The sequence below is a fragment of the Lathamus discolor genome, chromosome Z, assembly GCF_037157495.1.
Source record: "Lathamus discolor isolate bLatDis1 chromosome Z, bLatDis1.hap1, whole genome shotgun sequence".
Classification (NCBI taxonomy): domain Eukaryota; kingdom Metazoa; phylum Chordata; class Aves; order Psittaciformes; family Psittacidae; genus Lathamus; species Lathamus discolor.
In genome coordinates this window covers 67,876,211-67,891,913 of record NC_088909.1, presented here as the reverse complement: position 1 = coordinate 67,891,913, position 15,703 = coordinate 67,876,211, and positions in this window count along the sequence as shown.

Sequence of the window (15,703 nt, the reverse complement as noted above, 5' to 3'; positions counted from 1 at the left end):
TTCTTTGAATTACTGAAGAGATTTAAATAAAGCAAGCTGAGCCTATGATTTTAGACATAAATATTTATGAGACAATACTTTTTACTGAACATCATCTAAAAACAGGATTACAAGCACATCCATAGACATGTAGGTTTGTATCAATCTGACATTCTTCTAGGAGGAAGCATCAAAAGTAAGTAACATAAACAAACATTTGCTTTGGCAGAAAAGAAAAAATTCTCTATAAAACATAACTAAACAGGTTTATCTAGGCTCTTAACACTAGTAAACTACAGATTATGGGAATTTAGTTCAAAAACTGTTGTAAAAGCCTTATCCTAATAAGCAAAGTGGCTGAAGTGGATATCTAAAATAACAGCACGTCATCACACCGTAGTGAGACATATTATTTTGATTTAAACCTTTGATTTCTGCATCACTAGATAAAATATAACATTAAAAATCATTTTCCCATTTCTATTGCCAATTACATTGTTTAACAGAATTTATAAAATGTTTAGAATATTTCTTTCAGTAACTGTTATCTGTTATTGCTCATGCACACTCCAGGAAGTCTACGAGAGTTTCATGCCAGAGTGTTTTTTTTGGAGGGAGAGAGTTATTTTCTATTATTTATGTGTAATATAAGTTCAGAAGGGATAGAAAATAATGAATCTGGAATAATGACCTGTTTGATGGCTGACAAAACAGATTCTGGAGCAGCTTCAGTCTAAGATTACCTTTCCTTTTTTTCTCTGAGTAGGAAAAAAAGTGGTGTAAGCTAATGTTGAAAGGTTGATATTTAGATCAGAAAAATCAGATACTCTAATTTATTCTCATAGGATATTTTAATTTATTCTCACATGGCTGCTAGCAGTTATACTCATGTACATTTCAGCTTCTGCCATTTCAAGCCATGAGCACAATCTCATTCAACCTTTTATAACCCAGCTACAGCTCTTGGAAATATCAGTAAATAGTTAGCCAAAAGAAACCAGCAGGTTATTGTGTGTAAAAAGAAATTGTGTGCAATCATTAAAAAAGCTAACAGCATACGTGCACATTCATTTTCAGGGAAATTAGGATATAGGGCTTTTTAATAAATGAACATTTAAAAGGTGTTTGAGAATAAGCCAGCGCAGTTTCAAAGTTCCTTGCAATGACTCCAGCTAGTCCCTCTCACTACTTTCTCCACTGCTCTGTCTTTGGGGTTGCATTTCTTTCGTGTTCTACGTTGCAGCTGGGTTGCATGGTCTTGCAGTGCACCCATCTCAATTGTAAAAGCTCCACTGGAGAGCTGGGATCGTGCCTCCAGGTAAGCTCCAGTTACTAGGTACCAGGCATCTGATCTGTCTGTGCAAAGCTTTTGGATTAAGATAGCAGAAGGTATCTGGTTTCTTTTCCCATCACTCCCCTGGGGTATGCTGGGATGACCTCAGAGATATCCCCAAAACTGGTGCAATGAGCCACTGTGGCAATGGGCCCTGACAGACCCCAGGGCTGCTCTCACGCTCCTTCCCAGGCACAATTATGAGGTCAACACACGGGACAGGAGTAGTGGCAGGGGTTCCTGCAGGGTACTTGAGGGGACAAGGAAGTTGGTGATGTATTCAGTGGCTGTGGTCACATAGGTCATAAACCCTAATCATAAGATATGATGATTCGTTGGCATGCCACCAAATTTCAGCCGTGAAAACCCGTTGGGTAATATTTGTTTCACTGCTGCTCTCCAGACTGTCACTGTTCAGTGGTGACACCCAGACCGCATATCTCAAGCCTTCCTTCTCATGGAGGAACTGCAAGAAAAATATTTCACCAGCTTTGTTTTTGAGGACAACCATTGGCTCGTCAGGCAGCTCCACCTCTTCACCTCATGCGCAGTGGGACTCTCACTGCTGTGTCGAATGTAATTCTTGTGTTCACTGCTCTGGACCAGTGGGACACCACAGAAAGGGAAATATACATATTTATGTGAACCTTGGCAAAGGTTTCTAAACGATGTGGGGATTTTAAACTGATGTAACAACTTCACACTCTTTGGTGAGTTAACTCAAGAGATGCTGCTCCTATTTGAAAAGTAATTGGAAAAGAAAAACACCTAGAAAATAACTCCACTTGCCTTGGCAGTGTTAGCTGAAGCTTCTCTTCTTGTAAACATGCTCTAGGTCAAAGTTGATTCCCAAGCAGAAAGCCCTGATGAAAATAGACAACATGTGTTGCAACAGACAGGAGAAAGAAGGTCATCGCAGTCCAGGAGCTGGCAGTTATCACCTCACCCCAGCACTCTGCTCCATCTCTGTCCTGACCTCATGATGTCTCTGCTCACTTTCTACAGAGCATGCAAGAAATCAGTGACAAAAAAGCATATACCTGTATTCACATAAACACATATATGCTTTCACGCACAGTAGTGCTCTCATTATCTGGCTCATAATCAGCTCTCATCATCAGAGACAGCTAAGGCTGAGACAGGAGGAATGTTACAGGATCCTGTCAGCCTACTGTGTTCATGGTCCATTCTGGCCGGGAATGAATTCCAGATGTTGGTGCACTGTGAATGCACCTCCAGCCCACAGCCCTGGCTCCTTGTAGATCACACTGGACAACACTGGCACCGCGTGGGGGGAAACAGCGTCTCATTCAGCCCAGGTGGTGTTGGTAGAATTCATCAGGGCAAGGACAAGCACTCCAGGGAAGCTGGCTGTGGAAAAATTACTTCTGCTAGAGGACAAAGGTTTCTTTTAATTAAAAAATTAACATTAAAAAAAAAAAAAAGAAAAAGAAAAAAAGAACCCTCAGACTTAAAAACCCAGGCAGCTAGAAAAGTGTATGCAACATAACCTGAAGCCCTTTTATGACATCTGTCTTACTTAAGTGCCTTTCTGAAAGAAACTGCTGTTAAACAGTCAACTGTTAAAGAAAGCAAATGTTTGGATCTTTTTGTCTTGGCTTGCTTCTATATGATGGTCCATTCGGCAGAAATATACAAGTCTTAATACACATTCTTTTTGCTTTTAAATAGCATGGCTCAGGTTACCTTAACCTATCCAAGCCTTAATCTTTGACATACCTTAATGCATGTTAAAGATTAGCTGGAGCAATGCTGAAATAATCAGGATGCATGCCACCAAAAAGGTGTTTCTGTGTGCAGACCACTCCTGTCAAGAATTCTGTAGGATTTTTTTGTAGCAATTGTGTTCTTGAGACCTTTTTGTGAACATTGTTTTTAACACTAACATCTAGAATAAAGACTGGAATTTTCTGAAAGAAAGATTTCTTTCTTTCCACTGTATGTTCCACCTACCGAAGAAACTAAGTTATTCTTCTAGTGATGATCTCCTTGTATCTCTTCAGTCTTTGAGCACATCTATACAACTGAATCTATTTCCTTCTTATTTTTCTCCTGCAACAGAAATCTCTCCCTTCTTTTTTTTTTTACTTTTTTTATATAAATAGCATACAAAACCTACTCCTTCCCCTTCCCACTCCCCTCAATGCCCTGCCCTGCCTAATTTCAATCATTTTCTATGCAGTACTGCAAGATATAAAGGGATACAGATTCCCCCTTCAACTCACATCCCCGGTGCTGTTTTGGAGGGATTGTGGGTTTTTTTTCTGGCAAGCCACTTTTAATCATTTACTGCGGTGTTTCTGTAATTGCAGGGATATAGGCCTGTATGCTGCATAATGCATGTCTCATTGCAGCCCACACCTGTATGGACTGCGTGTAAGAAGTATGAAGCTACGCACTCACCTGGGTCAAGCTCTTTGTGGTAAATGTATACTTATTTTGAAACTAAGACCAAAGCTTAAAGTTATTTAGCAACCTGAAGTTGTAAATTGGACATCCTCTTGGATCTTTCAAAAGCACACAGATACAAATCTCCCACGAGATGCTTATCTTAATTATTAAGCCCCTAAATTACATTATAAACTTGTTGCTTAGACTTTTTTTTTTCCCTCAGCAAATTACTTACAAACCAGACCTGCCTTTCCCTGAATGTATTACTTGCAAGTATGCATCAAATACTTTGGCAGAATTATGTTCGTGCTTCAAGCTATTTGGAAAATGCTAATTTAATCTGCTCCCTTTTTGTTATTCATGTGGGCAGCCAGTCACCTAAATCACATGTTATCATTTCTGCCTTCCCACTGGCTGCCTAAATGTTTTTACTGGAAGAATTATGAGCATCAAAGGCAATAAGCAGCAAAACCCAGGCAACTTGCTGCTGATAGGAATTTGGTGATAATAGTTACTCCTCTCAAAATCCACTAAACTTGTAGTTGATCTCAGCATATTTGTGGCTTCCATGTCTTTGCATCTAATATGAGCCCTGTCACCACAAATCACAGTTACAGCATGCTTATCCACAGGAGTGCTTGCCAGACACTTTTCTTTTCCTGTTGGTTGCTTCACCTGACTGATGGTCCAATAAAGTGTGCATTGATGAATCTGAACACTTAAAATGAGTGCCTTATCCTGTGCTTTGGAATTGAAAGAAATATCTAGATGCCTGCGTATACGCTTAGGGGCTTAATGACAGACTTATGAGCCTATTAGTAATTCAGCGTTGAAGACTAGTGTGTGCTGCCTGGACATATATGTCAATTAATTCATTTTTATTACAAGATCTAATTTTAAACTGTGGTCATTTCTTACTTTTTGAAATTGACCAAGATAATAAAAATGAGTCAACGTCCCAGTAACAGTCAGGCTGGAAGCAGTGTTGACACTTTGTGGTAAGAAAGGTAAATATTTACTTAATGAAAGACCTGCCAAGCTCACAATTTCTGTGAAAACATGAGATTTTAGTAAAGTAAGCAACAGGCTTTCTTTCACAAAAATAGCATTCTGGTGACGCTTGGTTTTCATAGGCTCTTTTCACCAGAATTGCAGTGTTCCATTTTACAGAGAAAAAGAGTACTTTTGAAGAAGTTGGAATTACTTGTTCCTTTTGACCAGATTGGAAGATGAGCATATATATTTTTATCTGTTTTGTGGTTTTTCCAAAGACTACATGTATTTTTTAAACATTCCAGGCTTGGTGCATTATCAAGATAATTAGTGCTCAGCTTCTCCAGCATCACTCCCTGCCTCCTTAGGCACAGTATGTCCCTGTAGAATCTGATTTTCCTCTGGATAAGGATGTGAGGACGAGAAGAGAGCTGTTTCTCTTGTCTGCTGTAAACACATTTTGCATCCTATGCTTTGTTTACACTTTACACACATTTGGGACAGGATTTATTTTAGGACTTTCTATGTTGTGTAACTTTTACCTGCCAGACACAGAATGTCTGAGCTCCCTCACAGCAGGGAATAGCTATGTTTGAGCAGATGGGCTCAAGAAATTGAAGAAAATATAGATTTCTGTTTTCTCATTCATTTGTGACTGTCTGGGCAAACACGTCCTCTTTTTCCTGACAGAATAACACCCGTTACAGAGAAAATCAAGGGCACCTATACAGAGGTAAAACAGAGCCATTAAGGCCAGCCAGGGGAGCGGAGGGGAATTTCACTTGTGCATGTTCCTCATTTCCTGTTTCAAATGGGTTTTTTAGGCCTTTAAAATTACCAGGTAAACCGGCTCTGCAGATTGGTCAGTTCAGAGCCTCTCTGTAAATCAGGTCCTTTGTGACCACAGTGCGGAAACCTCACTTCAGCCTAATTCAACAGCAGGAGGCTTGGCAAGTGCAGACGCAGCCCATTTGCCAAGGGTCTGTGGTCCTCATCAAATCAATCACCACCATTGCTGGCAACATAGAGAAGCTCCACTTAAAGGAGGGCTGTGTCTGAGTAGCCCAGAGTTCAGGCTGTATTTTTAACCCAACCAAGACTGGTCAGGCTGGAAGTGGAGAAGTGTAGCAGCGTGGCTCTCCACTAGTGCAGCCACTTCTGCTGTGGTCTGGGGATTTAAAGAGGGCTTTGATCTCTCGCACTTTCTACCCCACATCACAGACTGTAAACTAGGAAAGGATTCGAAAAGTTTCAATGGTGATGCAGTGTATCATCTGTGGGCATGCAGGGAAAAAGAAACTGTGCATTTCTATGTCTGCAAAACACAGTATCTCCCAGTACCAGTACAGACCTATGCTGTCTTCACTATTTCCTCACCAGCCCTACAGAAGACCTTCCCATCCCTTTAAAGTAGTGCTTTCACCAGAGTGACCAGGCACATGAGCAAGCTACATTTGGGTAAGCAGAAGTGAGAACTTCAAAACTGCACCGGTTGCTGCAAGGTACCTTGAAAGCTTACCAGCTTGCCATGGTAAATGTGAGGTACGTGTTCCCTTTTTGCCTGAGGAGTAAGACACCCTAAATCATAGAGGGGTAAAAGAGGTAGCAGGGTACACAGTGGGCAGCTGTCTGTGAGCCTGTCACCAAGCGCAGAGCACCCTAAAAACTTAGCTATTTTTATCTATCTGCTAACATTAGATTCATTCAATGTTGCCGCACATTGCATTGTAAAACACAATGCAGTAGAAAAAACAGACCGCTAGCAATGCATATAGAAAAGTTTTGGGCTGGTTTCCCTGGCCTTCCTTTACTTACCTCAGTTCAAATTAGATGATCTCTCCAGCTACTGGCTCCGTTCCATACCATACTACTGAGCTGCTCTCTAGAGATATTTGATTCCAAACCTCAAGTTATTTCTTTTAAATTTAACCTAAATTAACCACACAAAGAGGGAAAAGTGAGTGGTGGTCTGTTAGCAAAAAAAGGCTGTCCATGTTCCAAATTTCCCAAGAGGTCATTTTTTAATTAAAAGGCAGCAGTTCCTGGGAAGAGAGCAGAGGTGCATAACAAAAGCCCTTCCTCAAGCCAGCACCTCATTTCTTTTGCCTATTTATGCCTCTGCAGTTCTAGAAAAGCCTCTGCTGCATGCTAACTGTCCTGGCTGTAACATCTCTGTAACAATGCAGTGCGTTTTGTTTTGTTTTGTTTTGTTTGCTTCCTCTGAAACCTGGTTTCTGGACAGTGACCAGGCCAGTTATAAAGGACAAAGAAGCTCAGAACACGATTTTACAGAAATCTTGGCAGAAGGTGAGTTCAGTCCTGCCAGGTTCCTCACAGCCTGGATGCCTGCAGCAGATGCAGGGGGGAGCATGGAAAGCCAGCCAGCTCCCTCCTTTCAGACCCACACAAAGGCACCCCTGCATTGCCTTTTTATCGTTCGCAGCCCTAACACTCTGCAGTCAGTGGAAGCTGCCCACCTTCCCTGTCAATGCCCCTAGCAGTGTGAACAAGGAGGCAGGTGGAGGTGGCCGTCTCCTGCCCGCCTTCACGTCAGGTAGGTCTCTGACATTCCTTCCAGGAAAGAAAACAGGAAAGAAAAGAGTTGCTCCCTGTCCTGTTAATGCACTGCTAAGAAGACAGCTTTAATGCCTTTACCCAGTTGCCCACTGAAAACCTTCCCTCCTGCTTCTCATCAGTTTGTTTTGCCATCTGTGTAATAAATAAAGGCCTCAGGAGAAGAACAACTTGCAATGTTCATCTACTTAAACTTCTGCTGTCATCTACAGAGCTCCTTCTCTGATTTCATATATATATATACACATCCCTATTTTGGCCATGCAGTGACCTACAGCCTTTATTCTCACCCTGCTTTAAGTCTACCCTGTAATACAAACATTCACCATGTAAATGTATTCAAACCACAATTTCCACTGCCCAATGCACACTGTGAAAATCTCCCCCACCCCAGTGTGTTTTAAGGTCATTTCCATCAGTTCAAACACTGATTATTCATTATATCAAGTATTCAAACTGCTGATTGATGACAGCCAGGAAACCGTAAGCTGCCTTGAGGCTTGTCTTTCTATCAGCTCCTGCAGATGGGTGTTGTGGGATTTTTTTCTGCCATTGAAACTATTAGGTTGCTGCAGTTTGTTTGGTTTCAGCTTACCATAATTGCTGCCATTTCCACGGCTGATTTGGTCTATGTTTGAAGTTGATGTACAATACAAAGTGTACTGCATGTGTAGCTGCTCTCCATGTGTCAAGAAATTAGAGAGGGAGAGTGTGTGTATATGTGCATGTGTGCACATATATAAACATCTGCCATGTAGCTGTCTTCTGCTTACTCGTGTTTCTGAGGGGTTTACTCTACCAAAGGCAACTGAGTGTCTTGACTGCTCTCACAGTGATAATCACTCAGGTTACTGCTACTGGTTGGGTGGAAACAACCACCACAAGCAGGGGAGAATTGGGATGACTAGCAGAGGGTATTTAATAAATATATATAGTTACAGGCCACAAGTCTCAAAAATATTGAACATGAAGGTGTATGTGGATATGAAGCCATCAGGGCAACATATGTTCATGGTGCTGCGGCTCCCATTCCTCCTTGGTCCACTGTAATTCAGTGCAGTTTCAGAGCTGCTCTTGTAACAGGAATGGGGGCCACCAAATTTATGGCTCAGGGACCTGGAGGAGACCCTGGCCCAGGTAAGGAAAAGCAACATCTGGCAAGGGAGACAAGGATGCTCCTTCATTGGAGCTGCTGGCACGAGACCTCAAGACAACAGGATTAAAGCCCTTTCTTGGGTGACCCTTGCTGTGTCTCAGGTCCCCATTTGTAACTGAAGGATAACAAAGCTGCTGCCAACCGTCTTCTGCCACATTTGTGGTGCACGCTTCTTCAGGGGAAAACATGTTTCTAGTGTATGTTGATTCATTACCCAGTGTGAGGGTAAAAAGGCACTGATCGCAACCGTGTTACACGAGCACCTTACAGTGGATTAGGTTTCTTATTTTCCATTAATAAAAGTATTTAAAGTGTTTCTGTGAGTCTTACTTTCCCTGTGCTGATCTATGCTGACGATCATCAGAGTTTGTGCCTCTGAATCTCCAGGAGGCACTCATATAAGGATGGAGGAAGCCAGGGGCTTTTTTGAAACTGTATGAAGGCCAGAGAAAACGGAAAGAGTGCTTGGGCTGGAGGACGTGCCTTTTCACTGAATCTCATTCCTTATTTTTAGTTATCCCCAGCTTGCAGCACACCTGGGAGGCACAGTACCATATCATCTGGCAAAAAAATGCATACAACTAGATAGGAGACAGGAGAGAGAAGTGTAGAAGAGTGTTATGTTGGTCTAACTGTAGTCGGTAGACTGGAAGTGTTTTCTCGTGTGTATCTGACAGCCCTGCCCATTATAGTAATGGTGAACAGGCTGCTGTGTCTTGCTTCAGACCCTGTTTTCCTTGGTAGGAATAAATAATTATTTCATGGCAAGTAACTTGGCCAGAGATGGATAATACACTGAAAACAGGTGTCCCACTGTTCCAGTGTCACTACTGGATGTGCTAGATGTGAATACTTGTGCAGGCAACACCAGCCTCACTGAGTGCACCAGCACGGAACCTCTGGAGAGGAACACGGAAAACAGGAGACCTGCTTAAGCTGACAGCAACAGTAAGTATGTCTCCTTTGTGAGTATAAAATAACTCAGACTAAGAGTACAAAGACACAAAGACACATCACCTGTGTGTGTGCTGAACAAGTCTAACACCCTGCCTCCAACCCTGGCCAGGAGCAAACACCAGCAGAGGAGGGGAGGAACAGGACACAAGTATAACAAACAAGTGGTTGTATTTCTGAGGACTGGTCCTGGGCCCCTGAGTGACACTGGCCACAGAGCTGTGCCTTGCTGTGGCTCAGGCAGAGACTGGAGGCTAAACCTATCTCTGCCCCAGAGGTGAGAAGTTTTGCCTCCCATCACCCTTTTCTTGATAACTGGGATAATAGGGACTTGGGATAATAGGGCTTTGAGATCCATAGGCTAAATGCCATGTAGGGCCTAACATCAGTGTATACCACGGTGTACCATAGTATGAGGATGTGAAAACTCAGGATATGTCTCCAGACTAGTTCAGGTCTCCCAACTGAATCCACACACTGTGTTGCACATCACTCTCATGCCTACCATTCCTTTTCTCAGCATCATCCCCCTGGCTCTGCATTCTGCCCTATCTCCTCCCTGCTTGCTGCTGCCTGCATCTCTCTCCTACATCAGCCACCGTTGTCCCTTGCAGCCTATCTGCCAGTACCAGCCTGAGACACGAGGTGTGCTGCCTGTTTATTTTTTGTGTGAAACCCAGGCAATGGCTAAGCAGCAGCTAATGTAACTGTGTGGATTTAAATTTGTTGCTGCCTGTCCTCTTACTGCTCCTCAGGATCTGCTGGGTTGGAGAAGCCCTACTGACAGAGAGATGTCTTTGGCAGAGGAAGGACTTGAGCCCAGACCCCTGTGGGATGGGACCAGTGCTCCCCCGCCTGTCTCTCCACTCCCAGGTCTCTGCTGACACGGCAGGGTCCTGCGCTACCTGCCTTTTCAAAACACACCATGGGAGCCAAAAGCAGATGACAGCTACAGCTCTGCAAAACGTAACAGCGGCTGTCCAGCACAAATACTCCTTGCCAGTGCGACCTTCACCAAAAGCTCCTTTTCATCCATTCTGCAAACAGTTCACTTCAGCATCTCGTGATATACCACTTGAAGCCCTCCCTAACACCACAACTGCAGGAGCTGGGCAGGAGAGTGATCCAGTGCTAACAAGGCATTTTTTAAGCAAAGTAACAACACACCCTATGTAGGAAAAGGATTAATTTCTTACTTTAAGCGGCTTTTGCTGAGCTGAATGAAATATCAGGTTGCAAAGCCTTTTGTTTTTCAGACTTTCAGACCATTTTTGCATTTTTGGCCCATTAGTCCTCTGTCCAGCTAACACATTTCTTAAAACACTGCAGAGGATCTGTAGATACTGTATTTGCTGACACTGACCATAATCAGCAGTGCTGACCATGGAAAAGTGCAATAAATAAATAAAGTTGCAGTTAGAAAAGCCAAATTAAAACAACAGCAAGCATTCCACATTTGCAATCGTTTTGCCATTTACCCAAGGTTCTGCTTCATGTAGCCCTCCTTCCTCACCATGTTTTGCAGAGGCCCCTCCAAGCGCCCATGCTAAAGGCTGAAACTTCAGCTGGGCACAGGGTGTACCAGCCAGACCCAAACTCACATTAAAGAGGGTAGGAGGTGGCAGCCAGCCTACCATGCAGCTGTCCTGTAAGAAGGCAGATAACATTCCTGACATCACAGAGGAACAGCAGTCTCCAGAGGTGTGTCATCTGAGGTTTCTCTCATATTTTGCTGTTGTGGGCTGTATGCTCATCCCTGCCCTGGAGAGGAGCATGTGGGTCTCACTCCACCAGCAGCACAGCAGATGGTTCATGGTACCTGTGGACAGACCGTGCTGAGCACACCATCCAGAGCACGTGAACATAAACATGATACAAGAGCACATTTATTCTGACTTCCTGTAAAAAAAAAAAAAAAAAAAAAAAAAAAAGAGATTGTCTTTGTTCAAGTGGGAAGAGACCTTTTCTTTGCCTCGACAGGAAGCAGTTGCAAAATAAAAGAAGATTAAGGAGATTAAACTGAGGGGAGTTTTTGAAGCCATGAAAAGATGAAATAGTTAAGAATTCCCCTATAACATTTTGTTCCAGGGAAAGCAGAGGATGAGGAAATCAGTTCCTCAGATAAACTATTTCATCACTTGTGACTCCTCACTCAGGGGACAAAAAGAAGTACAGAATCTGTGTGACGGAAGAAAAGAGACTTTGTAAAGTCCTACATCTAAAGAAGCTAGAACCCACATGTTGAAAGGAAGATAAATCCTTTTTGCATTGATAGAGCTGTTTGAGTGAAATCCTACACCTCTTCCTACATATGCCTGTATATTCACACAGAGCTTTCTTCAAGCAGCAGAACTGAGGTAAAATCCACCCAAGCATTAGATTTTACAGCAAAAAGGCTGTTCAAAATAACAATCCCAGTGAGCCATCTCAGAGGAACCTACACATTTTGTGTTTGTTAAACAATTTCATTTTACAAACATAACTATTTTTACATCCACCTTCATTAAGTAATGAGCATAATAGGCTCAAAGGAGTATAAATAAAGATAAAGCAGTCTGGAGTTTCATGTTAGGAGCTAAAAAGAAATCTAGGGCTTACCTCAACCTGATAATACATGTTAAAATTGTGATAGCAACATTAAGACGTGATTTTGTGTTACTTACAAGTTAACTAATACAGGCAGACAAACCTGGAGTGGAGAACTTTAAACATGGGAAAGAGGTCACACATAATCACCAGCAGAGAGTTCATAAATTAGGATTAGAGAATAAACCAATGCAGCTATGGCTGCGGGCTGCCTAAAGTGGCAGGTGAGATGTTCTTTGGTCAACTGGAAGATGCCTCTTACCTGCAGACCATCGTCCTCATGGGGAACTTCAACCACCACTCCAGTAATATTCAAAAGAGTAATGCAGTAGGGTACAAGCAGCCCCACTACAGAAACCAGGAGGTTTCTGTAGCACATTGATGTCCACCTCTTTACTACAACATTGACCAAACACTGGCACAGGTTTCCACTGGAGGCTGTGACATTTCAATCTTGGAAATATCAAAATCTGTCAGGAGGAGGTCTCAAGCAGCCTGCTTTACCTGACTGCAAGCAGAGGGGGTTGGACAAGACAACCTCCATAAATCCCTGCCAGAATCAGCTACTCTGCGACTCTGTAGTACATCTAAGGAAACCTTTTCCAAGATCCAACTTCCTGGAAATCGAAAATTGCTTTAAACAGATCTGACATAAGTCACTTCAAACATGATTTCTTAAAAGAGCACAGTTGTGCAGGTTTGCAGTTTTGCAGGAATGCAACCTTTACTCACTAATAACCTCTAATGAGTTCCCATAAACCAGCATGAAAAATTACTTCTTACCAATGACAGAACTGTAAATATCTGGAACAATCAGGTTATACTCATGGCAGAGTGGTTAGAAATTACTGAGAGAGGGATCCCCTAATGGTTCTACTCCCAACCTCTCCCATTTGTATCAGGTTGCACATTCTCCCTTGAGTAAAGTCAACCGGCATAGACTGGGCTCTGGAAAAAAATATATTTTTAGTATGAACGACTCAATATTAATAGAGTTAAGAGTTTCTGAATTCAGCATGAAAACACATTAGATCAGGAATTGGTGACAAAGCCTACTTCTCCAATGTCAGGCGGATTGAGTAATGTCTGGAAAGACTATGATTCTAAACTGAGCGTCTGGACATGTCAAAACAGTTTAAATATGCTTTCCAGAGTTTGCAAAAATGAAGTTAACTATTCACTTACTTTAAAATATTCTTCATACCTCACAGAAATTATTACTTGCTGTATTGCAAACCTTTCCATTTTTTAATATGAATGCTCCCAGCAGCTGAAGCTTGTTTAACATAACAATAACTTGAGGGAAGAGGTATGAAGTAAACACTTTGTTTACCTGTTTTATTAGTGGGACAAAGATGCTTTTTAAACACTAAAGTCAGGACACTTTCTTTCTTGATTTGTATTTGTTACGTGCTTACAAGAGTATTATTCACTACTGCATGGGTCAGTAGAGTCTGGACAACAAATATGGTTTTCTTCCCTGGAAGCACCCCTATCTGGATGAAAACTAATCTACCTTTGGTCAAGTGCAGCCTAAAGCAGAAGTACAAGCAATAGAAATGTCTTGAAATTTAATTATGAACAGTACAGACAACATGAAGAAAACCAATTAAAGGATTCTAGGAGTGTAATTCATTTAACAGATTTCAAATGTCCTTGTTTGGACATATAATATGCTCAGCACCTTCAAAGATTTAGCTTTCCTGATTCCACACACAGTGTTGGCACCTGCCCAGATGGCTTCACTATGACTCCAGAAGACCCCCTGGAGAAGCCAGTGTCATAGAGTCATAGAATAACAGAATACTTTGGTTGGAAAAAACCTTAAGATCGTACAGTTCTAACCCCCCTGCCATGAGCAGGGACACCTCACACTAGACCATCTCACCCAAGGCTCTTTGGTCCATCCTGGCCTTGAACACTGCCAGGGGTGAAGCATTTATCACTTCTTTGTACGACCTCTTCAGTGACTTGTTAGAGTATATATATTTCAAATGAACCTTAATATTTACTGGAGTCTTAACAATAAAATTTTGAGAGTTTGGCTTCCAGAATATCTCTATATCCAGTCTAAACAGACTGAGTTTTACTGAGCTGCTTGCATAACTAGTGAAAAAGCAGTTTACAATGGTTCACATGATTCAAGAAACATGACAGATAAAAAATAGAGGCGTCTAAATTTTTAGTTATTCAGTTCTGTCTTGTTGACTGCTTTTGTTTTGCTACTTTTCCTAATTCCCTTGTTCCTCTATTCACAGCAAATGCATCCTACCAAAAATAAAAATTGCCAACATCCCTTCCTCCCTCCAAACAACAAAAATCATTTTCAAGCTACAGGAGTAGTAAACATTATAATTTAACTGTTTGTGTCCCTGCCAGCTCCTCAAACAGCTGTGTTTTAAACATCTCAATGTTCTAGAAATAATCTGCAAGTATAGCAAAAACACCTCTGCTACAAGAAATCTGTTACACCCATATCATTCTCTCCTCACTCTTCCCCATTCTCTCATGTGTATATTTGTGTAAGACAGGTTAAGCAACCTCCAGGTGTATAAAAAAGATATGCACTGGTTTGGGCTCCCCCACCTAGACTTTTTTTTTTTTCATTCTGAGAAAAAGTGAAAGATCTGATTCTAACATTCTTTTTCATGAAACAGCAAACATTCTGATCTGCAGAAACTTCTCTCCCCTCCAAAGCCAAAACAAAATGCTGTTGCTATCATGTTTCAGTCATCAAGAATTTTACTGTTTTGTCAATTTCTCAAATGGGGGGAAAAAATCCAAGCCAAATTTATGTGATTTTAAGACTGTTACCAAGCCAAGACTCGTTTTTTTGTAACTCACTTTTGCTGGTTTAAGCTCTATTCCAGAAGAATACTTAAGTATTTGTCTGGGTGCTTTGAATAGTTCAACCCAGTAAAAATATGAACAATTTTCCCCTCCTGAATCTTTTTTTTAATCTCTTTGAGTTCTAAGGTTCAGAGTTTTCATCTCATAGTGGTGACAAAAAGCAGGGCACTATAGAACATACACGGAACACTGGCTTATAGGAAGAAATTATGTAAAGAGCTTCTGGTTTTTGTCTTCCCTCACAAGAAGGTTTATATGAAATTGAATGATCAGAATGGTACTGAAAAAAATGTTCACACAAGATAAGATTAAGCCATGAGATCTGTTCCCATACAGACCCTGAAATACAAAATGTGACAACCTTGGTAAAGGGCTAGATGCTTATATAAACTCTGAATACATGAAGGAGAAGCATTTTGGAAAAAGTATTAAAACATATTCTTCACTTAAAACTAAAGCTATCAATAATCAAAATGATCCCTTGTCTGCAAGTTTCTCGCACTTTCATCTGAAGCATCTGACACTGACAGCTCTCAGATGTCTAGATGCTAGACTAGATCGGTGATAGACATAACCCGGTACAACAGTCTCCACACTCCAGTTTCATGGGCTACTAGAGCTTCTTCTCTTCCATGTAGAACCTAAACTTTTCCCTGCCACCCTTCCTCACTGCTCTGTTTCACAAGATAGATACAAGACAAAGCAGATCTTTACAAGCATCATATTATAAAGCACAAAGGTGCAATACTATCAGTTAATTAAATTATTATACTCTTTATACCTTTTTCTTCTTTAAAAGAGGTTCTCCTTATGAATAGCACATGTGAAAAGCAAGGGTTAATTGATCAAGTTTTATTCACCAATAT